The sequence below is a fragment of the Haliotis rubra genome, unplaced genomic scaffold (assembly GCF_003918875.1).
Source record: "Haliotis rubra isolate DU_JTF1 unplaced genomic scaffold, ASM391887v1 Scf239, whole genome shotgun sequence".
Lineage (NCBI taxonomy): Eukaryota > Metazoa > Mollusca > Gastropoda > Lepetellida > Haliotidae > Haliotis > Haliotis rubra.
Window position 1 is genome coordinate 235,918 of NW_025766436.1, and position 26,069 is coordinate 261,986.

The 26,069-nt window shown below is 40.2% G+C and overlaps 1 protein-coding gene across 7 annotated transcripts in view; it reads right to left on the bottom strand.

Moving 5' to 3' along the window:
• LOC124278517 overlaps positions 1 to 26,069 on the bottom strand; it is a 64,676-nt gene that overhangs the window by 23,735 nt on the left and 14,872 nt on the right. For 3 of the 7 annotated variants that reach the window (XM_046714224.1, XM_046714223.1, XM_046714222.1), the window contains exon 2: positions 16,435 to 16,472. The exons of 3 other annotated variants lie outside the window; for them this stretch is intronic. The gene's annotated coding sequence lies outside the window, so the exon portion shown is untranslated. Of the gene's footprint in view, positions 1 to 16,434; positions 16,473 to 16,523; positions 16,649 to 26,069 lie in introns of those variants that run through there. One more of the 7 variants, XM_046714221.1, reaches the window with a different exon arrangement.

The window sequence follows — 26,069 nt, forward strand, 5'->3', positions numbered from 1 at the left end:
GGACAGACCGTAGCGTTATGTGGAACTGGAAGCAGTGATATATGATCGTCATCAATGGCCGTCGCTGGTGGGACGGGCAACTGTCTCAATTAGTGCAGCTATGCAATCCAAGGCTGAAATTCTTTTCATGTCTTCAAAAATAGAGCATCCTTGTAATTGATCAAAATGTTTGAAATATGATCTGCACTTTAATCATTTACCATTGAGAATGTTGCACTAATTTAATTGGATTCCGTGAACTGAATATCAGGGTTATATATACCGAGGTTTCATCTTGCCCGGCAGTGTTGTCTCATGCTGAATATGCACAAGGTGGATTATCGACCACACTGATGTACACTTCATGAATATGTATGAATGTTCTAAGTTAACCCTGATTGTATTTGCATATATTTAAATGTCATAGTATACAAAGTAACTAATGATTTACAAAGAGATGATAAAACAACGGCAGAAAATACGACAGCTCACAGAGTTTATGGATATACATATGTTTCATAGATTTGTTTTAACATGAGTACACTGGCGGAAAGCGTAAGTTCTTCGTTATCGGGTTCTGGTCGTGAGGGAAAGTTTAAGTGAGTTTATGTGGCCACTATCATTCATATTGAGTCGTGACTATAAATGTCAGTGTAGACATCCGTATATTATTGTGATATATATGAACCATAAAATGTGCTGCATTGTGTGTATGTATAACTGTGATTTGCTGTATAAAGCACAGCAATGACTGCATTGAACAACTATTTCTAGGTGTAGATACGTGTTGTGTAATAACTAGCATTGAGTAAATCTCAGTGAGTAGTTTAGTCTTATGGTAGTTGCGTTTAATCTTAGTATGAATACAAGTGTAGTAGTAGTAGTGGTAGTGGTAGTAGTAGTAGTAGTAGTAGTAGTAGTAGTAGTAGTAGTAGTAGTAGCAGCAGCAGTAGTAGTAGTAGTGGTAGTAGTAGTAGTAGTAGCAGCAGCAGCAGCAGCAGCAGTAGTAGTGGTAGTAGTAGTAGTAGCAGTAGTAGTAGAAAGAGGAGTAGCTGTGTAGGGACAGCATTAATCATGGGATAGTTTAGCAGTATTTGGGGAGGGTAGTATTAGTACTGTTTGGAGTAACAGGCTTAGGTAAGTTGTTGGGATTATGTATATACTTTTTCTTTGTAACATTTGTTTTAAAATATTTTATTGAGGATTCGATAGTTTCTTCTTCCTCTAGTGCATATGTTATGACGATAATATATAAACGGTGAAGGCAATCTATAAACTGTCAAGTTTGAATTGATCATCACATGAATACTGTCAACGCAGCTGTGTAATAGACAAGCGTAAGAGTACAAAACTAAAGGAGTAATGTGAACTAGTGCGTATAATTTATGCTGTTTCTATATCATAAATTAAGTATAAAGTGGCATTGTTTATATCTCGGGTCGAACTGTTAATGTCCTTGTTACATCAGTAATGTTAAAGTTCGATGGCATTATCTACTGTTAGTACAAAAGAGACACGCCGAGGGTTGACAGCATTGATGCTTTATGTGTTAGTCAGACCTCGTTCTTTGGTGAACCTGGCCGAGTTGGAAGCTGCTTTACACAGGAAATGGCGTAGACTGCCCCTTCAGAGGAACAGGAGGCTGACAGGGGGTAAGAGGAGGAGAGTGCTGGCTGTCATAAAGTCAGATGGAAGTTACACTCGGTATTGACCTTTAATCGAGTAAGACACGCAAAATGACATTTTGAATGTTCACATTCACCAATATAAGTCAACATTAAACATCCCAAGGCCATACTTGTACAGACATGGTTTTGAATGAAAATCAGTGATTTTTTTTAAATGAACAATTACCATCATAAAACCAACATGATTCCAATCATTTTGTCGTTTTTGTATGAGTCAAGGGATCATACGGGTCAGAAAAACTCATGTTTTTCCATCGTGGTCACCGCGAGAAGTTATTGCAAACCTATCATTGCAGGGGTGCTTCATTAAGTTCTTTGTGTAGTAATGTCCTTACATACAACGACTGTGTTATTTGAGGTCATGTCATTGGGCACAGCTGCAGACATTTCATAATACGACAGCCAGATTTTGGATGCCATCTAGATGGGACAGAACGAGCACAATACGGCATTTCGAACACGACGGGTTTATGTCAGTAGATACATTGGTACCGACATAGCTTATTAATTGAAAACATCAACACCACCCAAATCAGCCTCAATTATCAACTGAAATAGATTCCACTTGGAAAAACAGTGATGAAATACATTTGTATATGTGATTGGTCACTGAAAATCAGTGATGACACCAGGTGTTCACTAAACATCCTCTACCGGCAGCACCACTCACATAATATTCACAAAAGAGTTGGTTGCTCACTAGTGCCCTCGCTATACGGCGGTGGAATTTACATGCTCTCATACATTTTATCGATTATAGTCTTTGTTCCTGTATATTCGTATACACATGATGTACAGTCGGATCCCTGGGTAATTTGTTACGTGGTACATGTCATTATTTTACGTTCAGTGCTTGCTACCCACATGACTTTGACGTCAGAATATTAGCTGTATCTTGTAATGTGTGACTCCAAATAGTGACACACAAATTATATACGTAGCTGTACTTTTATACATATTTCGTAGTGTGTTAAACATTTGGCCACGAAGTTGTTGGGTGTTTTTAACCTTCCTCGTGATTGTGTATTGTTCATAATGTTATATTCCCCTAGAGAACCTACTCTTGGGCGTGAAACTTGATATGGAAACAAATATTCTTCTCATGTACAACGCACCTAAAAAAAAATATACATCACAAGTCAAACCAAGGGCGGACATATGTTGAAGGGTGTTTTTTGAACAGGCATTTGTTCTCCACAGAAAGTTGTTTTCATTTGGAACTGTCGTTGAAATATAACCTACATATAAACATACTTAATGCGGTAAGGGTTTGCTTTTGTGTTTGGGATGTCTGTGGTCTTTGGGCGAACATTATTATTATTATCACCATTTGATAATACTTCCAAAACGCATTATAGCGATAAAAACTGAATCGTACAGTGGAAAGTCCCTGTTATAATGGAACTAGTTTAGTTTAGTTTACTACTTTAGCTTTCATCTTTTCATGGCGACAATCCAGCGAATTACATTACATGCATGTATGTATCACATATCCAAAAGATCTGTCCAAGTAACAACAGACGGAAATGCGTCTAAATCTGCGTTTTGATAGTATATTTGTTTTGAGGGCCGGCAAACTTCACTTCGATGCCGTGCATGTCTGGGAATTAAGTGACATTTCTCCTGACATAAACTGCTAGTACCCATAGGAACGTCATCGTTCTCAGGGGCACTGTCTAGACTGTTCAGCCTTGAGATACCTGGGCATTTCTTTGGGATCGTCTTGCAAACTAGGCATTCACAGGGTGTTCATTTAGGCATACATTTAATTCATTTTCACTTTGTTTCCATTCGTGTCAGCTTGATAGGAAATTATTCCCAATGCACCAATCTTCAGAATTTCCCTAGACACTAGGTTCTACATCGGAGAAATATGGGACCGTCTTCAGTAGCAATTATTCATGTTTGTCATCATGGCCAAAAATAATGATTAGGTTTGTATAATCAGAGGGTTTTCATTTATTCAGTAGAGGGAAAATAAGATGTTTTTGCTCCAAAGCGCCAATATGGTTTAATTGTTCCTCCAGTTTATACTATACAGTTATATATAGGTAATGTATAGAGAGCATCCCAGGCTGGTTGACACATGCAATTATTCCTCCCCCGTTGAAGATACTGTGTCATAAACATGCATCTTTATTCCACTTTGTTTTAACATCACCTGTCGGCGGGACAATCTTTGGTTATCGAATGAGAGACTCGGTAGCACTGTTCTGATCCCAGTAGAATCATTTAGAAACAACAGATACGTCTACTCTTCACTGAAACCCACAGAAGTACAGACTTCGGATGTATGGGCAGCAACCTCGCGGTATTATTGAGATAGTTTACGTGAGTTTAGTTTTTCATTTTTGAATATAACGCAGGGCTCGTGAACAGAATTACTTAGTATCATACTGATGTCCACAGCAACACTAATACATAGACAGTACTTTGTAGCGAGCAATACAACATTCATGGCTGCAGGTTTGATCACGGTTTAGTTCGTGTTGCAAATGAGAGTTTTCCACCCACTACCCATCTCTCTGTGGACCATGTGAACAGGGGTGGGAACATTCGTCATCACTATGTCAACAATATTCATAACATGTGTAGCATTGTTTCATGCGACATCGTCAACACAACGTGGCTCCATCAGTCTACCGTGTCTCGGGATCTAACCAAGCATGATGTCAAGCTATGGTCAAAACAACGTGGCTCCATCAGTCTACCGTCTCTCGGGATCTAAACCAAGCATGATGTCAAGCTATGGTGAATGCAAACATCGTCAACACAACGTGGCTCCATCAGTCTACCGTCTCTCGGGATCTAAACCAAGCATGATGTCAAGCTATGGTGAATGCAAACATCGTCAACACAACGTGGCTCCATCAGTCTACCGTCTCTCGGGATCTAACCAAGCATGATGTCAAGCTATGGTGAATGTAAACCAAGCATGATGTCAAGCTATGGTGAATGTAAACCAAGCATGATGTCAAGCTATGGTGAATGTAAACCAAGCATGATGTCAAGCTATGGTGAATGTAAACCAAGCATGATGTCAAGCTATGGTGAATGTAAACCAAGCATGATGTCAAGCTATGGTGAATGTAAACCAAGCATGATGTGGTGAATGTAAACCAAGCATGATGTCAAGCTATGGTGAATGTAAATAATGATGTCAAGCTATGATGAATGTAAACCAAGCATGATATCAAGCTATGGTGGTGAATGATGTCAAGCCAAGCATGATGTCAAGCTATGGTGAATGTAAACCAAGCATGATGTCAAGCTATGGTGAATGTAAACCAAGCATGATGTCAAGCTATGGTGAATGTAAACCAAGCATGATGTCAAGCTATGGTGAATGTAAAAAACATGATGTCAAGCTATGGTGATGTAAACCAAGCATGAGCTATGGTGAATGTAAACCAAGCATGATGTCAAGCCATGGTGAATGTAAACCAAGCATGATGATAAGCTATGGTGAATGTAAACCAAGCATGATGTCAAGCTATGGTCAACACAACGTGGCTCCACCAGTCTACCGTCTCTCGGGATCTAAACCAAACATGGTGTCAAGCTATGGTGAATGTAAACCAAGCATGATGTCAAGCTATGGTGAATGTAAACCAAGCATGATGTCAAGCTATGGTGAATGTAAACCAAGCATGATGTCAAGCTATGGTGAATGTAAACCAAGCATGATGTCAAGCTATGGTCAACACAACGTGGCTCCATCAGTCTACCGTCTCTCGGGATCTAACCAAGCATGATGTCAAGCTATGGTCAACACAACGTGGATCCATCAGTCTACTGTCTCTCGGGATCTAACCAAGCATGATGTCAAGCTATGGTCAAAACAACGTGGCTCCATCAGTCTACCGTCTCTCGGGATCTAAACCAAGCATGATGTCAAGCTATGGTGAATGTAAACCAAGCATGATGTCAAGCTATGGTGAATGTAAACCAAGCATGATGTCAAGCTATGGTGAATGTAAACCAAGCATGATGTCAAGCTATGGTGAATGTAAACCAAGCATGATGTCAAGCTATGGTGAATGTAAACCAAGCATGATGTCAAGCTATGGTGAATGTAAACCAAGCATGATATCAAGCTATGGTGAATGTAAACCAAGCATGATGTCAAGCTATGGTGAATATAAACCAAGCATGATGTCAAGCTATGGTGAATGTAAACCAAGCATGATGTCAAGCTATGGTGAATGTAAACCAAGCATGATGTCAAGCTATGGTGAATGTAAACCAAGCATGATGTCAAGCTATGGTGAATGTAAACCAAGCATGATGTCAAGCTATGGTGAATGTAAACCAAGCATGATGTCAAGCTATGGTGAATGTAAACCAAGCATGATGTCAAGCCATGGTGAATGTAAACCAAGCATGATGATAAGCTATGGTGAATGTAAACCAAGCATGATGTCAAGCTATGGTCAACACAACGTGGCTCCACCAGTCTACCGTCTCTCGGGATCTAAACCAAACATGGTGTCAAGCTATGGTGAATGTAAACCAAGCATGATGTCAAGCTATGGTGAATGTAAACCAAGCATGATGTCAAGCTATGGTGAATGTAAACCAAGCATGATGTCAAGCTATGGTGAATGTAAACCAAGCATGATGTCAAGCCATGGTGAATGTAAACCAAGCATGATGATAAGCTATGGTGAATGTAAACCAAGCATGATGTCAAGCTATGGTCAACACAACGTGGCTCCACCAGTCTACCGTCTCTCGGGATCTAAACCAAACATGGTGTCAAGCTATGGTGAATGTAAACCAAGCATGATGTCAAGCTATGGTGAATGTAAAACCAAGCATGATGTCAAGCTATGGTGATGTAAACCAAGCATGATGTATGGTGAATGTAAACCAAGCATGATGTCAAGCTATGGTCAACACAACGTGGCTCCATCAGTCTACCGTCTCTCGGGATCTAACCAAGCATGATGTCAAGCTATGGTCAACACAACGTGGATCCATCAGTCTACTGTCTCTCGGGATCTAACCAAGCATGATGTCAAGCTATGGTCAAAACAACGTGGCTCCATCAGTCTACCGTCTCTCGGGATCTAAACCAAGCATGATGTCAAGCTATGGTGAATGTAAACCAAGCATGATGTCAAGCTATGGTGAATGTAAACCAAGCATGATGTCAAGCTATGGTGAATGTAAACCAAGCATGATGATAAGCTATGGTGAATGTAAACCAAGCATGATGTCAAGCTATGGTGAATGTAAACCAAGCATGATGTCAAGCTATGGTGAATGTAAACCAAGCATGATGTCAAGCTATGGTGAATGTAAACCAAGCATGATGTCAAGCTATGGTGAATGTAAACCAAGCATGATGTCAAGCTATGGTGAATGTAAACGCTGTAAACTTAATGATGGCAATTTCAAGCAATTTTGGAACCTGATTTAAAAATAATTATCATATGATTTTTTTATCCATATCAGAAGAAGCCAGGCACTTTGTCGACACGTAGCATATTATAAGAACTGTCTGATCACCAACCTTGAATTCGTATCGACCATAGTTTCTTCAACGTTTCAGTAGTGAGTAATATAACTAGTTGAAACATACTACACGTGACACCATGAGATGACGTTCGAGAACAACTGGTGTATTTCAAACCTGTACTTAAAGATGAAACTCAAAGTCAATGATGTTGATACATTCAATAACGAAACCATCCGAAACTAGTTTATTTACACGTACAAATACGTGAAGCGAGCTGAGGCCAAGTATTGGTACACAGACCCTCCATGTTTGACATACCCCAACCAGCAGTGTGTTCTGCAGTGTGTTCAGCTCGTTCGTATGCTTGAAGAATTATGTCTGTATAGGGATTCTAACGAGTTCACTACATGCATTGATTGACATGAACTGAGAATACTTCAGTCAGTCAATATTATTCCCATTTTATACAAACGACATAACTGATTGCCTAATCCTCCTGGTATTAGCACGCGATTTGGTCGTCACTTGGTGGTTGGAGGCATACACGCAACAACCGTATCACCTGAATGACACCGGGTGTCCACCAGCCCGACTACATGTATTTGTCAGATTATAATATACTGACCTACTTTAGAAACGCATCACAGGCTAAAAAAGTTTTATTTTCGTAATAAATGAATACAAGAACATGTCCCTGCTGACATTGAAATTGTCAATCAAGATTGAAACACAAAAAAAGACAAAATTAATCATTTAGTGCACCCATAAATTAACGATGACATTGACGGGGGGTCAAATTTAACACGCGCTTAAAACTGTGACACAGTCAATGTTAGTAACGGGTAGGTCGAGCATAGTCACGGCAGGATAGGAACGTTGTTTTTTCTGAAGTAAGTTCATGCTGTGTCTAGCAGTATTGGGTCGTGCATTATCATGTTGCATAATGTGAAGACGTTGATCCGCGCTATGTAGAGAACGACTGGCGTTTACGTTTGAGGTGTATACGTTTGAGCTGTAACTCGACCACGACAGATGTGTAGACGCGTCCTGCTTTGACATCCAATCTCTTCCTAAATCATAACGTTTCCACCAACCCTGAGGTTCAGCTGCTGAATGCAACAATCAGCGTTACGTGCTCCACGTCGACTCCGGCCTCTGATCCTTCCATCATCATGACTGAGATGAAATCTGGACTCGACAGTAACGAGAGCACGTACGCGCACGCAGTCCTAGCTGACGTAATCGTCGTCCGTCTGGGGACTGATGAGACCCCTTCTTCCACGAATGATAGTGTCTGTTCTGGACGCTGGCTTGAACCGGTTCCTTAACGAGTGATGAGATCGTGGCACATGGTTGCACTAGGTGTAGTCGATCACGTGTTCTGCCAGTTTGTCGTAGGCACGGCGATAGCCTGACGATTTTTGAATTGTGACAATTTTCCTTCTAGCCAATTGACGTGTAGACAAACAGGCTTCAAGGAAGGCTTCAATGTGTTGTTGAACCGCCACGTTCTACGCAGTTTCACGCGATTTGCAGGTGAAAAGATGATTTTCAGCAAAGGGTGGGTCACGTGATCAGGGATGCACGTGTTTCTCGGTGTGCATCACGTTTATCTGTCATAGTCAAATTACTTCAAACACCGTTTGGGTTCAAAAGTCGTTTTGATTATTCCATGATCAAATATAACAAGGTAATGCATTTCTAAAGTAGTTCAGTATATGTTTAGTAGAACGGTTAGAGCTGGATGTTATGTGGCACCGAAGGAGCTGGGAGACATGCACTGTTGTTGCTGTAGTCATGTACATTCATACTGAAACTGATTGAATGTATGAGACGTCTCTTGGATGTTGAATACTTTCATATCCTCTTTTCAGCTGAATACATTTGACAAGTACATGACCAATGTGTTTCGTCAAGGTATGTTCCACACCACACGCTCGATAAATAAGTTTCTTTACAAAGCAATTCATTTAGCCGAAGTAAGTGACGTCCATACAGTTCATGGCGTTATTGTGTTTGAGTTGTCTGGTTTTCCTGAAGATGGCATGAGGTATGACTAACTGGATATTAACTGATGTCATTGATAGCCATAAGGACTGGCAGTATGAGGTCACCGTTACCTATAGTAAAGAGTAAAATGTAAAGTACTTTGTATTATATAAGGTTTATCTACTTTCGACATGCACATCATTGGTAGATATGCAATCTCTATGTACTGTGTTCCATGGACATAGTTGTGATTTTAGAATAAAAATCTAAAGTCACAGCAAGGTATATTCACGCACGTTTCTTGGTGATCAATAGATAGTGATGTTTTTTCAAGGTTTCCAGCTTTTGTTAATACGATTTCGATGACGCCAAACCGCACCTATTTTGTCCCTGTAAAAATCTTCAGTTCATGTTCAAATCCAAGTGTGTATGTAGACATTCCACAATAAAACGAATATTTCGGTCAACATCCACGCATTGAATCTGTGTATTTGATCAAACAACCTAACTGCCAGAACTAATAAAACGTGTTGTTGATTTCAGAATCGAGGACGATTGCTGAAGGGTGAATGGAGTTTCAGGAATGGAATAATATTGTGAGACGGAGCTAATTACAACTGCCATTAACAAGGGCTAATCTCAGCTCGTTTCTCTGATTGGGTGAAATGTCCAAATAAGCAACGAAATAATGGTTTGCGAAAATAATGAACAGCAGCCATTTCTCCTCAAAGTGACCACGGCAACATGATGCAGCGATATAGCTATTACCGCCCACAATGTGTCAAAACATTTGCTGCGAAATTCTTTCTTCACGATCAATGATAGGAAGAAAGTACTGTTCCGTGAATGATTTTGGCAGTTCCTTTGCAGGGAAATAAGATTTCATTTGTGAAGAAATTTGGAAATTGGACCGAAGATAATTTACTATGTAATCAATCAGATCATTGTCTATTAAAGGGACTTGTGAACATCACGGCTCAATTTGCACGCACAACATTGTTATGCAATTTGGCCAGGGCGCTTGAATGAAATAGGTTTGTGTGGTTGTGATTAAACTGAATTATTGATGAAATACCAGGTCATATTGTCAGATAATGTGCTGTAATTACTCTAGTTTTCTGTGTGTCAGAGAAAGAGGTCGGTGTGCTTCAGGGGGAATTAATCAACGCATCCCAACGTCAACCATGCATTATGCTGCTTTACTCATGTAAAGAATTTAGGTGATGCATTATATAGGAAACGACATAACGATCTTTACAACATAAAGCTGCTTCATATACTACTAAGTTCACTGAGTTTGTCAAACTAAATGATAACTGAATTACAATACAATATGGTGATCGTATATAAAGATTTTGTACTTTCTAATTGTCTTCGTGACAGACCCGAGATCATATATGCTATAACTCAACCAACCACCTTCACCTTTCCTACCCGAGGACTCTGTTTCCTACATATCTAACCTTTCAGATAACGGTATTTCGTAGATTATATGTTAGTCCACCACTGAAATATAGTAAAAGATTCTAGTGATTAATGTGCTCCGTGCCTCGGAGGACATAGTAATGATTAGTGTCTGTTTGAGTCAGGCCGCGCCTACTGGTATCACGTGGTATGGCAAGCCGACTGATGCCATGAATAATTGACACTGGTTCAAGTCAGGCGGCGATGGCTACACGAAAACAACATACCAGCGTCGTAATCAAGGCTTGCTGCACATCCACGTTGTATTGGTATTGCCATGTGAGAATTAAACATTCATGTCTAAAGTAATAAAGTGCATGTCATGTGATGGGGGTTTCCAACTTTCTCGACAGCGAACCCAAGCTTACAAGACATCGTATGTATGGAAACTTGACTCTATCAAATGTTTTCATCTTTATATGATATGCTTCCATCAGAAGCCTAGGGTTGAATTAATAAAACGTCCAATTGCAATTCGTTGTATGTTTTGTGGTTTAGGTTTTGTATCTGTGAATTCCATGTTCTGGGTTTATACACCTGCAGCCACGGGGTCGATTTTACAACAGAGTGAGTGAGTGAGTATGGTTTTACACCGCTTATAGCAATATCCCAGCAATATCACGACAGGGGGACACCAAAAAATGGGCTTCACACATTGTAGCCATGTGGGGAATCGAACCTGGGTCTTCCGCGTGAGGTTTTACAGCAGACACCGGCCGGTGTGATACACTATCCGTTACTGACAACATGACACATCCAACATGTTGAGAACACGAAACATTATCATTATAATCAATTAATAAAGGGCGTGACCCTCATAGATAAAGTGCATGTGAAATGTCAACGTAGTATCTATGGGTGCGCAACATATCCATCACACACATAAAACCATAGTCACGGAACTGAATATATCCCTCACAGAACATACTCCCCTAAATATCCACACCCATACCTGGCTAGCCCATATAGAAGCAAATGTCCGATCAAGCATATACACTACAAGACAGTTGCAAAGAGACACAATTCTGACCAAGCACATATATACACCACAGAGATGTCTCCCCCTTCCCCCATTCAACGTTCAGACCTCAAACACTTCATTTGATTCCTTCAATTTCAAAATCTCTAAGTATGAAAATACATATTGTTGATAGTACATATGTGTGTTATTATGTTTGTAAAGTCTTCAATTAATATTTTTATATTCAACTGAACTTAATTGCTTATCAACAAATCAACAACTCCACAGTTATATTTTATGAAACAATCAGAATTCTAAATGATTCTATGTCGAAATGCATGAATGTATCTGTTGTTTTTCAGTCACGGAGTTGTCTCTAGTCAATAATAATTTCAACAAATGCTGGAACCAAAATCAAATTTTATCACATTCAGTTATGGATGTAACCGTTTCACTGGAATCTAATCAAGAACAAAAACAAATAAAATGGAAAGAAAAGTTCAAACCCCCAAAAGGCACATCTACAGCTGTACATGACATTTGGTGATGATGGGTCAATTAGTTTCAGAATTATGCTCCAGAAACGAACGTTACCCTTCAAAAAGACGAAGTCAAAATTGTATATAAAACCAACCCTCAACCCCCTTCAAAACTACATGAACGTTGGACCCCAAACAAGTCCCTCCGAGCTCAAAAGGCGAATCAAAAGGCTTGTGTTCAAAGGTACGAGTTATACGTCAAACGATTAGAAATCTTGCAGCTCATCTTCTTATTCGACCTCTACGTTTTGTGCCACTTCTTAAAAATCATCCGACGTCAGTGGTGCCACAACCGAAACTGGGTATCTTCATATGCTGGCACATGATTTCCGATCCACTTGGCTCGCCCCTGATACACATGGTCGTGTCTGGCGACGCCGAAATGAACGTCAAGTCAACGGCATCCTGGAACCTTATGGCACTTTAGACGTTTAATTGGTTATGATGGCGAACCCGTCTCCGGACAGTTGTAACACGCAAGGTGTCGAGTTTCGAGTTTCGAGTTTCAGGACGACAACGCCTGTGACATCACCGAGAACTGTCAGTGTTCATCTCCAGCAGCACAACATCCATAGTAAGTTGTGGCCAGCAATGAACCTAGACCTTTCTCCCACTGAAAACGTCAGGGGCATGACATGTGCGTAAACGCCACACACCGAAACCACGTTGGCTGAACGAACGGCGAATTACTAAGGCTGAAAATATAATCAGATTTGTTGACGTTTACTCAACAGCACCGACTATCCTTTGTTCCTGTATTCTTCATATTGTCAGGTGAACTCATGAGATTCTTGGGTATGGCAGGCTATATGGCGAATGTGGCAGATTTTCTTTTGTATATCAATTCTCAAATAAGATGTTTAAAATATTGGTTTAAGGTTCTAAATATGCACGAACAACGTCTGCCAAAATTAGCTTACAATATGCTTTTAAATCTGGATAATTTGGGAAAACACACTTGGGTAACTGATATCAGAAATTTATTATTTTCTCACGGTTTCGGTTTCGTATGGTTGTGCCAAACAATTGGCGATGTGAACTGGTTTATTAATGAATTTCGTGTTAGATCAATAGCTATGTTCAATCAAGAATGGAAATCCACCCTAGATTCAAGCTCACGATATGAATATTACAGGACCTTTAAAACGTTACTCGAGCCAGAAAAATACTTATCAATAATTACAACATATAGTTTAAGAACAATGTTCGTAAAGTATCGTTTAGGTTTGTTATCTTTAATGGTTAATGAGGGTAGAAAAACCTCTGTCCAGAAAGAAAGTCGATATTGTCCTTCATTTAACGTTGGAATAGAAAATGAAATTCATTTTACCCTCATATGTCCTTGTTATCACGAATTAAGACAGAAATATACACCGCACCATCTCTTTGCCAAGCAGCCCAATTATGCATATATATCTTTGTTACAAACCAATAATGAAAATATTCTTGCTCAATTGTCCTTATATATAAAATATGCATTAGCTAAAAGAGATCTTCTTATAAAGCGAATTGTATACTCTTAAATATATATGTAAATATCCAGACTATTCCTTTATCACTGTAACTCTCATGTATATGGGCCGGAGGCCTTTCATACAATAAACATCTTTTGACTTGACTTTGACTGCATTTGAAAAAGTCAAAGCCATATTCATGAATTCTCCAGTATTGCAGGCAACAAATTTTGAGAAAGCATTTAAGTTATAAATTGATGCAAGTGATGTAGGTGCAGGTGCTGTCCTGATTCAAGAGGATAATTCAGGAATTGATCACCTAGTTTGTTATTTTTCCAAGAAGTTTGACAAGCATCAAAGAAATTATTCTACCATTGAGAAAGAGACATTAGGTCTTTTGCTAGCTTTGCAGCATTTTGAAGTGTACCTAGGTACCACTACTTTGCCCATTGAAGTGTTTACTGATCACAATCCCTTGACGTTTCTTCTCAAAATGAAGAACAAGAATCAAAGACTTATGAAATGGAGTTTGACCTTGCAAGGGTTCAATCTTGTGATTAGTAAAGGCAAAGACAATGTTTGTGTTGATGCACTTTCCAGGTTGTAAAAGCATAATGACTTGATGCTGTTGTATGTTTGTATCTCAATTATATCTTAGTAATTCTGCAAGAGGTTTCTCATGTTATTCATATTATTACATGTCATCTTATTATGTTGGTTATCTTGCTATGATTGTAACAGACATTTTATATTTATGACCCAATATTTTAGATTTGTGACTCAACTGCATTGTACTAGAAATCTGTATTGTAGTTTGATCATTTTTTACTCAATATATTATTGAATATTGTAGACTTGTCTGTGTTCTATTTTGCTGGTTCAAAGGGGACTCTTAAACCTTTTGTCACGGCAAATTATTAACCGTAACAACATGGGATACGAGGCCTCTCTTGATTGGAACTGGGGTTCATCTGTTACTGAGAATGAGGCTTAATTCTCCGGAATCCGTAAATAAATTTCAGATCATAGAATTACTACCAAAGTAAACGTTTCTGGAATAATGAAAAATCATTAAAATACAAAATCTGATATTGAAGTCTTATATTTGAATCGTTGTTGTGAGAATCCTTCATTGTTATCTGTAACTTCCGCTTGCAGTTCCACTCATCCTGTTTTCCTGCAGCAAATCATGCAAAGACTGATGAATTACAGATTTTATAATCTCAGAGTAAGCCAGCGTTTCCTGTTTGTTATGACAGTTGTGCAGAACCTTTAATGCATTAATGGCAAAGTGTTAGCTCGAATAAAAGCTATACTAAGCATTTTGGTAAAATATTTATTCAACCCCAGTCTTACGGTTTAACAAATCATAATATGACGTGGAAAAGATCATTGTCCTACTTAAATTATCATGTACCCATTGAAAATTATCTCTTTCTGTATTTACTCAATCAGTTGTTTGAATAATTTGCCATAGTTATCTTTATTTCACATATTTACATTTCTGAACATACATAGTCGGTGTTTGTGATGCAAATACCATAATTGTTTGGTTATTTAAGATATAATCTTATACAGGATAATGTGAACCTTTGTCGTTACGTAGAAAAAATAATGTTAGTTTTGCAGAAGAATAACATGATTCGGGACAATTAAAGTAGTTATACACTTGTAGCATTAAACAATATTTTTACGACAAATCACCTGTTTTATCTTTTTGGTCGTAGCTACAGGAGCGGTCAGTGGTCAGATGCACAAGATTGATAAAAATGTGCCCTCAACCAAGTCTCACAAAAAAGGGAATCATACAACCCAGTTCGGATTTAGTTGTCGACTTAATCCTAAAAAGACAGAGAGCTGACTACTGAATCTCAGGTACCACAGTGTCTTGGTTGTCTCTAGTCAGCAAATCCCAACGGCGTCGGAAGTTGCTCATGAATCAACCAATAGCTTGTCTGGTAAAAAGCTCGTGTATTTTAAGGTCGCAGTGATGTGAGTGGTATTTTGAGAAAGAACGAAATGTACTCCGAATTCCGGTACCAAGAATCAAATTCCCACATCGAGACTGAGGCTAATTAATGTGTGTATTTTATACATAGATAGTCCAAGTCCAGTGTCTACTGTCTAAGTCTGAAGTATAATTCCCAGGACTGTCTAAGTTCTAAGACTCTAGTAATCTTCATTAAAGTGTTTGTCAGGTTTCTTTCCTTGGTTGATTTTTTTTTCCAAATTGTTTGGGTTTTTTTTTAGTTTAGAATAATCTATTCACTTATTGTATACTTATTATTTTGTGTGGGTTTGGTCGACCTGGGTCATTATAGGTCTCTTTACGTACAACGTATCAAATGAATTTAAGTAAGATCAAACTCACTGGTGGCAATGCAAAACAGGCAGCACAGTGATCTCCCTTTATACGTCTCCATTCACAGGTGTATTTGGTACAAGGACAAGAAGGTACAAGGTGTGCGTAGAGCAACGAAATGTAAAATATTTAAAGAATCATTTAAATTATGAAAAAACACTCTCTGAGAAAAAAATCAGTACCTTGAATATAGACCATATGGCTTCCTTAGAGTTCAAACACATGTTCTTACACATTTATAAACAAGTAGAAATTATGCGTTTCAGAACTGTGGATATCTTCCCACTGGGTGAGTGAATAAGGTTTTATGACGCTATTAGCAATATTCGAGTCATGGTGGGGAACAGCAAAAATGGACCTCCTGCTTCCCATTTTCACGTTACTTCCCAAAGATGTCATAATGTACGACGTACCTACTGATACATGATACCGGATATAAACTAAACAAATGATGCGGCTGGCTTGACATAAAGTACCTTATCACATCCTATCTATGGCATGACTAAGTAAGATATGTGCTGGCTGACAACTTACCACATACTGCACTGTTCAATTCAAACTCGCACGGCCATCTGGAAAATAAGCACTGGTTCAGTTTTAGAAAAAGTCCATATTTAACTTACGGTTAGATCGATGACAAATAGCGCACATCAGTAAAGTGAATTGAAGGATGGATTCCAGATGATGGCGCAAACCCGTTTTCTGAGTGAGAGAGCTATTATGAAAGTGAGAAACGGCGTGCGTATTGTTGGGCGACCGGGATCAGCGTGGCTCACCCTATAAACAGTCGGTGCAGGATTGCTGGATCGATAATCAAAACTATAAGACAGGTGAAAAAAAGGCAATCTCTCGCGTAGCTCCTAGGTGCCATTAGTTTTTTTTATGATGCAGTAAATACGAAACTAATTATAATCCATAAATATTGCCTTTACATGAACAAGAAGTGCGAAACTATGTCGAGTTGGGTCACCGTTATGGGCTGAAAACCATCCATAAATAAAAGAACAATTGTCTGGAAGCTAGGATTAATTCATTCTCTGTGGTTATGAGGATGTGGATGTGCGAAGGTAATGGATTGTGGCTATAAATTATCTGTCAGACGGTTTCTAAGGATAAAATGTGTTTCACTATGATAGACCTGCCACCCATAACGTTTATCATTAAGATATCAATTCGTCACCGGGAGACAGATGCGTGACGTCATTGTTCAAATAGTTTTGTGGAAAATGACAATGTGGTCATTGTATACATTATGGTGTAACACAATCACGTCTTCAGCATCCATGACGGGATGGCCTAATTATTGAGATATGGGTTACCTGTCCGACTGTTTTGTATACATCATGGCGTAACACAAACGTCTTCAGCATCCATGACGAAAAGCCCAGCAGTGTGGACTTCTGGTTGCCTTCCAGAACAACAACGTCAACATGTTGGTGAGACGAGCTGCAGCGTTGCCACTTGTGAGAATGTGTGACATTGATGATGTGTTGGTCAACACCCTTGATGAGGCTGATTTTGGACAATGAAAATGCCATAAACTTTGCAGACTACGTCACTGAGCAGTAGGTGGACAACGACAACCGTGAGATGTGGAACCACTTTCACACTTGTAGTCCACGTACGACAAACCACCTCGAGAGGTGGTATTCAAACCTGAAGAGACTTGGCAGAAACCACCCGAACCTCTACAGGTTCATTGAGTTCATCCAGAGTGAGCAGGGAATTTGTGAGATTTTCTTCATGCAATTGCAGTCAGGTAGCCTTGTGCCACCAAAGAAGAAACGCTACCAGAACCAAAAACAATCTAGTACCTGCTACTAAACAAACATGGTAGGGATTAACGATTTGTCAGCTACTAGACAAGTAGGAAGTCACTATTTCTTACTACCCCCGAAGTGAAGACTACACTAAACGCCAAATGATACGTTACCGTCCTCCCCTTATGCATTACTTAAAATATATCAAAGATATGTTAGAAGGTATAAGTTTACAAGAAAGCTTAACAACACAGCTTTATGCAAATTAGGGAAAAAAATCGCAAATGCATTCACATTTAGGTGAAATGCATCTTTTGTCAGAAGACTTAATTTGTCCTATTTTCGACCATGCCGAAAAAAACCAATAACAGTGATTTAGATGTCCAAGAGAAAACTTGAAATAAAATTCTGCTTTGAAACGAAGATAAACAATTTAAAGTCACCAGTTTTCAACTATTAAAACAAGAAACAACTGTTGTAGAGTGTGTAAAATTGTAAAAGAATCATTCCTATGATTTCAGTCTGTGAAAACAAGTACAACGTGTCTTTGATATTGTGACAAAGTGTTTAGGAACACCTAAATGATCTTTGTTAACAGTTTTGTTTGCAAAATAACATTTTTCCATTTTCTGTTTACACATAGCAAAATCAGTCGCCAAAACGTAGCAATGTTCAAACAGTATTTGCATCAATTTCACGTGTAGGGTGATTCTACAGGGTATAAAGAGAGCCTAGAATGCATGATCTGATACACAAGTACGAGAAATATGCCACGATTAACAGCTGAAGAGAGAGAATGAGCCAATGAGATGTTGCAGATGGGGTCGACATGCCTGATGCCGACGCCCTCGGATGCTACCATATCACGGTTATGACTTATTCAGCGCTACAGACAGACTGGGGTCACCGTAGACAGACCAAAAAGTGGACGTCCACGCATCACAATGCAGCAGACAGTTTCATCCTCACTTGAGTAGATTTTAAGAAATGTATTTAGCAAGGAGGGTAACGTGTCTTTTGGCGTTTAGTGTATATCCAGGTTCTCATAAAAACTCACAGTATATAACGGAAAATAACTTCACTTGATTAACGGCGATTGGGTGAATTTAACGCCCCTTTGAACATTATTCCCCACATGTCACGGCCTGTCAGCGTTTCGGGGGAGGGAAGCCCGAAGTGATGCAGGTCCCAAATACAGGGCATTAATCAAGGCGAACAAGGAGTCATAGGTTTCTGGCGTGCCAAAGGGATGCAGGTCCCACATACAGGGCACTAATCAAGGCGAACAAGGAGTCACAGGTTTCTGGCGTGCCAAAGGGATGCAGGTCCCACATACAGGGCACTAATCAAGGCGAACAAGGAGGCATAGGTTTCTGGCGTGCCAAAGGGATGCAGGTCTCAAATACAGGGCACTATTCAAGGCAAACAAGGAGTCATAGGTTTCTGGCGTGCCAAAGGGATGCAGGTCCCACATACAGGGCACTAATCAAGGCGAACAAGGAGGCATAGGTTTCTGGCGTGCCAAAGGGATGCAGGTCCCACATACAGGGCATTAATCAAGGCGAACAAGGAGTCATAGGTTTCTGGCGTGCCAAAGGGATGCAGGTCTCACATACAGGGCACTATTCAAGGCGAACAAGGAGTCATAGGTTTCTGGCGTGCCAAAGGGATGCAGGTCTCAAATACAGGGCATTAATCAAGACGAACAAGGAGTCATAGGTTTCTGGCGTGCCAAAGGGATGCAGGTCCCACATACAGGGCATTAATCAAGACGAACAAGGAGGCATAGGTTTCTGGCGTGCCAAAGGGATGCAGGTCCCACATACAGGGCATTAATCAAGGCGAACAAGGAGTCATAGGTTTCTGGCGTGCCAAAGGGATGCAGGTCCCACATACAGGGCATTAATCAAGGCGAACAAGGAGTCATAGGTTTCTGGCGTGCCAAAGGGATGCAGGTCCCACATACAGGGCATTAATCAAGGCGAACAGGGAGTCATAGGTTTCTGGCGTGCCAAAGAGATGCAGGTCCCACATACAGGGCATTAATCAAGGCGAACAAGGAGTCAAAAGGGACACAACTCCGCACAATGAATTGCGTCACCCATATTCCCTGCTGATCACAAAGTTTTGTTACAAACCTTAACGCCTTTGTACGGGGCTCAGAACAGTAGTATCTCAGAAAAATACTCAAACACTGAAGGCTTCTGAGAAACGTTGCAAGCATCTTTGTCTGGGTATGTCCGTGCACATTTCTTTCCGGGATATGGTTATGACAGCAAAATCCCGGTAATGCGACATGTACAAATGCAAACAGCTTCTCTGTAAACCTGGCCAAGTGCAAATAAGTTAATCTGTAAGGTGGTCCCTTGAAAACAATGGTAAAGCAAAGTCCTAAGCCAGCTTAGTACAATAACATCCCTTTAGGTGTGTTTCCGTGTTTCATAACATAACCCTTACAGGACCTCTCATGAGTATGCCATAAACATTGCCCTGTCGGTACGTACTCATTCGCTTTGTATTCTTTCTAGGTTTGTTTCTATATTCTACATTGGAGAATTTAAAATACATGCTGCTAAACCAACTTGCGAACAATTACATTGATAAATGTTATTTTTCATCACTTTTTTTACGAAGCAATGCCATATATATAGCTAAAAGTACAGTCCTGGACAGTCACACACTCCAACTCTAACAGTGAGTTAGATAGATACTCACATACAGGTATTGGTGGGTTGGATAGATAGAGATGAGGTGGATTAACAGTCACAGACAGGTGGATATGAGGTAGATTGACAGTCACAGACAGGTAGAGATGAGGTAGATTGACAGCCACAGACAGGTTGAGATGAGGTAGATTGACAGTCACAGACAGGTAGAGATGAGGTATATTGACAGTCACAGACAGGTGGATATGAGGTAGATTGACATTCACAGACAGGTAGATATGAGGTAGATTGACAGTCACAGACAGGTAGATATGAGGTATATTGACAGTCACAGACAGGTAGAGATGAGGTATATTGACAGTCACAGACAGGTAGAGATGAGGTATATTGACAGTCACAGACAGGTGGAGGGAGGTGAGGTATATTGACAGTCACAGACAGGTAGAGATGAGGTATATTGACAGTCACAGACAGGTGGATATGAGGTAGATTGACAGTCACAGACAGGTAGAGATGAGGTATATTGACAGTCACAGACAGGTAGAGATGAGGTAGATTGACAGTCACAGACAGGTAGAGATGAGGTATATTGACAGTCACAGACAGGTAGAGATGAGGTAGATTGACAGTCACAGACAGGTAGAGATGAGGTATATTGACAGTCACAGACAGGTGGATATGAGGTAGATTGACAGTCACAGACAGGTAGATATGAGGTATATTGACAGTCACAGACAGGTGGATATGAGGTAGATTGACAGTCACAGACAGGTGGATATGAGGTAGATTGACAGTCACAGACAGGTGGATATGAGGTATATTGACAGACACAGACAGGTAGAGATGAGGTATATTGACAGTCACAGACAGGTGGATATGAGGTAGATTGACAGTCACAGACAGGTAGAGATGAGGTATATTGACAATCACAGACAGGTGGATATGAGGTAGATTGACAGTCACAGACAGGTAGATGTGAGGTAGATTGACAGTCACAGACAGGTAGAGATGAGGTATATTGACAGTCACAGACAGGTGGATATGAGGTAGATTGACAGTCACAGACAGGTAGAGATGAGGTATATTGACAGTCACAGACAGGTAGAGATGAGGTATATTGACAGTCACAGACAGGTAGAGATGAGGTATATTGACAGTCACAGACAGGTAGAGATGAGGTAGATTGACAGTCACAGACAGGTAGAGATGAGGTATATTGACAGTCACAGACTGGTGGATATGAGGTAGATTGACAGTCACAGACAGGTAGAGATGAGGTATATTGACAGTCACAGACAGGTAGAGATGAGGTATATTGACAGTCACAGACAGGTAGAGATGAGGTATATTGACAGTCACAGACAGGTAGAGATGAGGTATATTGACAGTCACAGACAGGTGGATATGAGGTAGATTGACAGTCACAGACAGGTGGATATGAGGTAGATTGACAGTCACAGACAGGTGGATATGAGGTATATTGACAGACACAGACAGGTAGAGATGAGGTATATTGACAGTCACAGACAGGTGGATATGAGGTAGATTGACAGTCACAGACAGGTAGAGATGAGGTATATTGACAATCACAGACAGGTGGATATGAGGTATATTGACAGTCACAGAGAGGTAGAGATGAGGTATATTGACAGTCACAGACAGGTAGAGATTAGGTAGATTGACAGTCACAGACAGGTAGATGTGAGGTAGATTGACAGTCACGGACAGGTAGAGATGAGGTATATTGACAGTCACAGACAGGTGGATATGAGGTAGATTGACAGTCACAGACAGGTAGAGATGAGGTATATTGACAGTCACAGACAGGTAGAGATGAGGTAGATTGACAGTCACAGAGAGGTAGAGATGAGGTATATTGACAGTCACAGACAGGTAGAGATGAGGTAGATTGACAGTCACAGACAGGTAGAGATGAGGTATATTGACAGTCACAGACTGGTGGATATGAGGTAGATTGACAGTCACAGACAGGTAGATATGAGGTATATTGACAGTCACAGACAGGTGGATATGAGGTAGATTGACAGTCACAGACAGGTGGATATGAGGTATATTGACAGTCACAGACAGGTAGAGATGAGGTAGATTGACAGTCACAGACAGGTGGATATGAGGTAGATTGACAGTCACAGACAGGTTGATATGAGGTAGATTGACAGTCACAGACAGGTAGAGATGAGGTATATTGACAGTCACAGACAGGTGGATATGAGGTAGATTGACAGTCACAGACAGGTGGATATGAGGTAGATTGACAGACACCGATAATTTACATACAGATGGAGGTGAGAGGGTTAGGCAGTAGATCATTGTCAGGTGGAACTGTTGCATCCAATAACCATATATCAACATTATCTCTGCGTTTATTAAAGCGACGGCTATTCCAGGGTATTGAACCTGGCTGTCAGTCATGGCTCTCTGACTGGGGGTGTTGTTCACTCTGTCGTTGACGGAAAGGAAAGGTGAGTAGATTAAGATATCAATACGTAATCGTTATATGCACGGGTCTGCCAGCACATTGTAGTCTGTGTGTAATAACGCAGTATCAGCTGCCCTGCACTTTATACTCTTCTCAAAGAAAGCTAGGAAGAAAATTAGTGGGTAAACAACGCGTTTCCTGTTTGATGCAGACTCAAGATTTCTCACAATGCTTTCCCATCAATCACCATCCGGAAGTTTTGAAATTAGATCCGAATATGACTTCCAATGTCGCTTTTCAATAAACTGGTCTATCCAGATCGCCATCGATTTTCAAATAATCACTTCCTATGACATTTATTGAGAAAATTCAAGCGAGGCCTACTGCCCTTCTCCCGTGTCAGAATAACCTAAAACAAGGCTATCCATCAAGCGTGAGAGTGGTCATCATCAGACCAGGCACATAGCCAGTAGTGACGACTACTGATCAAGTTCCGCCCAGATTAGTTGCTGAGAATCAGTAACTGGGTACCCTGTAGAAGAACGAGATAATTCTGGTGAAACTGGTGAGACTGAACAGATCCATATGTCATCTCTTATACCTTTTATGATTCCCTTAAAAAAACAAATGCTGGAGATATAGTAATATGTCCATATATCTACGACATTGACGTACAAGAATCGATGGTATTTGCTGCTGGACTCGCAGAACATGTATGTTCAAAATGACAGATGGAACTCTTCAGTGTAACATCACGAAACTACGTGACCAACCTTTGTTTGTCAAAAGTAGCTGTAAACCAAACAAAAAACCCAAAACAAACAAAAACTGATTAAGCTTTACTTTTGAAGAACACAAGTAGAACCATCATAGGAGAACTGAACACACTGCCTGCTCGATACAGTCATTTCAGCACAATTAATTTCTAACAATGATTTTTACAGACATGCTTGTGTAAATATTGCCAGTACAAAGCCGTCCACCCTAGTACTCCCAGAACTCTATTACAAATTAACCCCTTATGATATATCAACATAGCCGTGACATGGGTGGAAGGTTGATTACGCGCCGTATTGAAGTTAAATCATCGTGACGTCATCCTACTGTGTGCTGATTAAAACCCCCTTTCATCCAGTTAATATTCTCATAAATATCGAATTAGACAAACATTGAAGGTAATTTGGTGAAACGATAAATTGGCTACTTCCAAATATGACATATATAATTATACATCCAGAGATGCGAGTACTAAATTTCATACCATGTGTATATCTTCTTGTGTTTAGATGCAATCATCATCACTACGAACTGTCGAGCATTGTTAAGTGCACAGGCAAATCACTGACAGGTACGTCACATGAAGCCGGATGTCTTCATCAATGCGCCGACCGCACCCAGGTTTCCAGGCGCGTGTTAAATATAAGCAGTTAATGAAAGATTTATTGAATAATGTAACAAAGCCTAAATAGTACACCCTAAGCCCATGGGGTTGAACAAACATGTCTATTTGCCCTGAAGGAAAGAACCAAATGAGCATTTAATTATCAATAATTGGGTTAAGATTAGGTTGAAGATGTCTATATATTTAACATTACTCTCTGGCGTAGCTTTGCGCATTTGCTGTCTCATCGAAGCACTATTAATCAACCGATTATAGAACTGACTTTTCCTGCTGAATAGATATATATTTGTGGCGTTAGAGACGTATAAGACTTATACTTAACCGGTAAATCAACTTTACGTGCGAGGACATGAGGGTCAAGTGAGTGTCTTTCCCCGGTGGAATGAAGTAGTGCTTCATGACAATGACTACTGACGCAAGTCACTCCATTCCTGAGGACTGATCCATACGGGGGTTCACAACATCGAAAAGAAAATACTTGACTGACTATGAAACTTCTACATAACGAGTAAATGGTTCGATCTGATTGAAAGATAAAGAGTTGACATACATATTCCCAAATGCACTGTTGTGTATTAACAACAAATGGTATGTTTGATAGAACTTTATTCCCTTTGATGTCATGCTGCTTGTTTTAGTTTGAAAGTATCCCTAACTTCCATTAAATCACGGGCCAGAGGGAAGAGACTATATATACACTTGGTGCTTGTTATTATTCTATAAATCCACAATTTGCATTAAGATGATAAGAATACATGTACATAATGGCGGGGAGGCATATAGGGATGTCAGCTTCTGTATTGGGAGAAACAGAACGGTAAGCAAAACAGATACATCAACCACAACAGATACACCCAATATACTAGACACAACAAGGCACATCAACCACACCAGATACACCCGATATACTAGACACAACAGGCACATCAACCACACCAGATACACCCAATATACTAGACACAACAGGCACATCAACCACACCAGATACACCCAATATACTAGACACAACAAGGCACATCAACCACACCAGATACACCCGATATACTAGACACAACAGGCACATCAACCACACCAGATACACCCAATATACTAGACACAACAGGCACATCAACCACACCAGATACACCCAATATACTAGACACAACAAGGCACATCAACCACACCAGATACACCCAATATACTAGACACAACAGGCTCACCAACCACAACAGATACACCCAATATACTAGACACAACAAGGCACATCAACCACACCAGATACACCCGATATACTAGACACAACAGGCACATCAACCACACCAGATACACCCAATATACTAGACACAACAAGGCACATCAACCACACCAGATACACCCGATATACTAGACACAACAGGCTCACCAACCACACCAGAGACACCCAATATACCAGACACAACAGGCACATCAACCACACCAGATACACCCAATATACTAGACACAACAGGCACATCCACCACACCAGATACACCCAATATACCAGACACAACAGGCACATCAACCACACCAGATACACCCAATATACCAGACACAACAGGCACATCCACCACACCAGATACACCCAATATACTAGACACAACAGGCTCACCAACCACACCAGAGACACCCAATATACCAGACACAACAGGCACATCAACCACAACAGATACACCCAATATACTAGACACAACAGGCACATCAACCACACCAGATACACCCGATATACTAGACACAACAGGCACATCAACCACACCAGATACACCCAATATACTAGACACAACAGGCACATCAACCACACCAGATACACCCAATATACTAGACACAACAAGGCACATCAACCACACCAGATACACCCAATATACTAGACACAACAGGCACATCAACCACAACCAGATACACCAGAT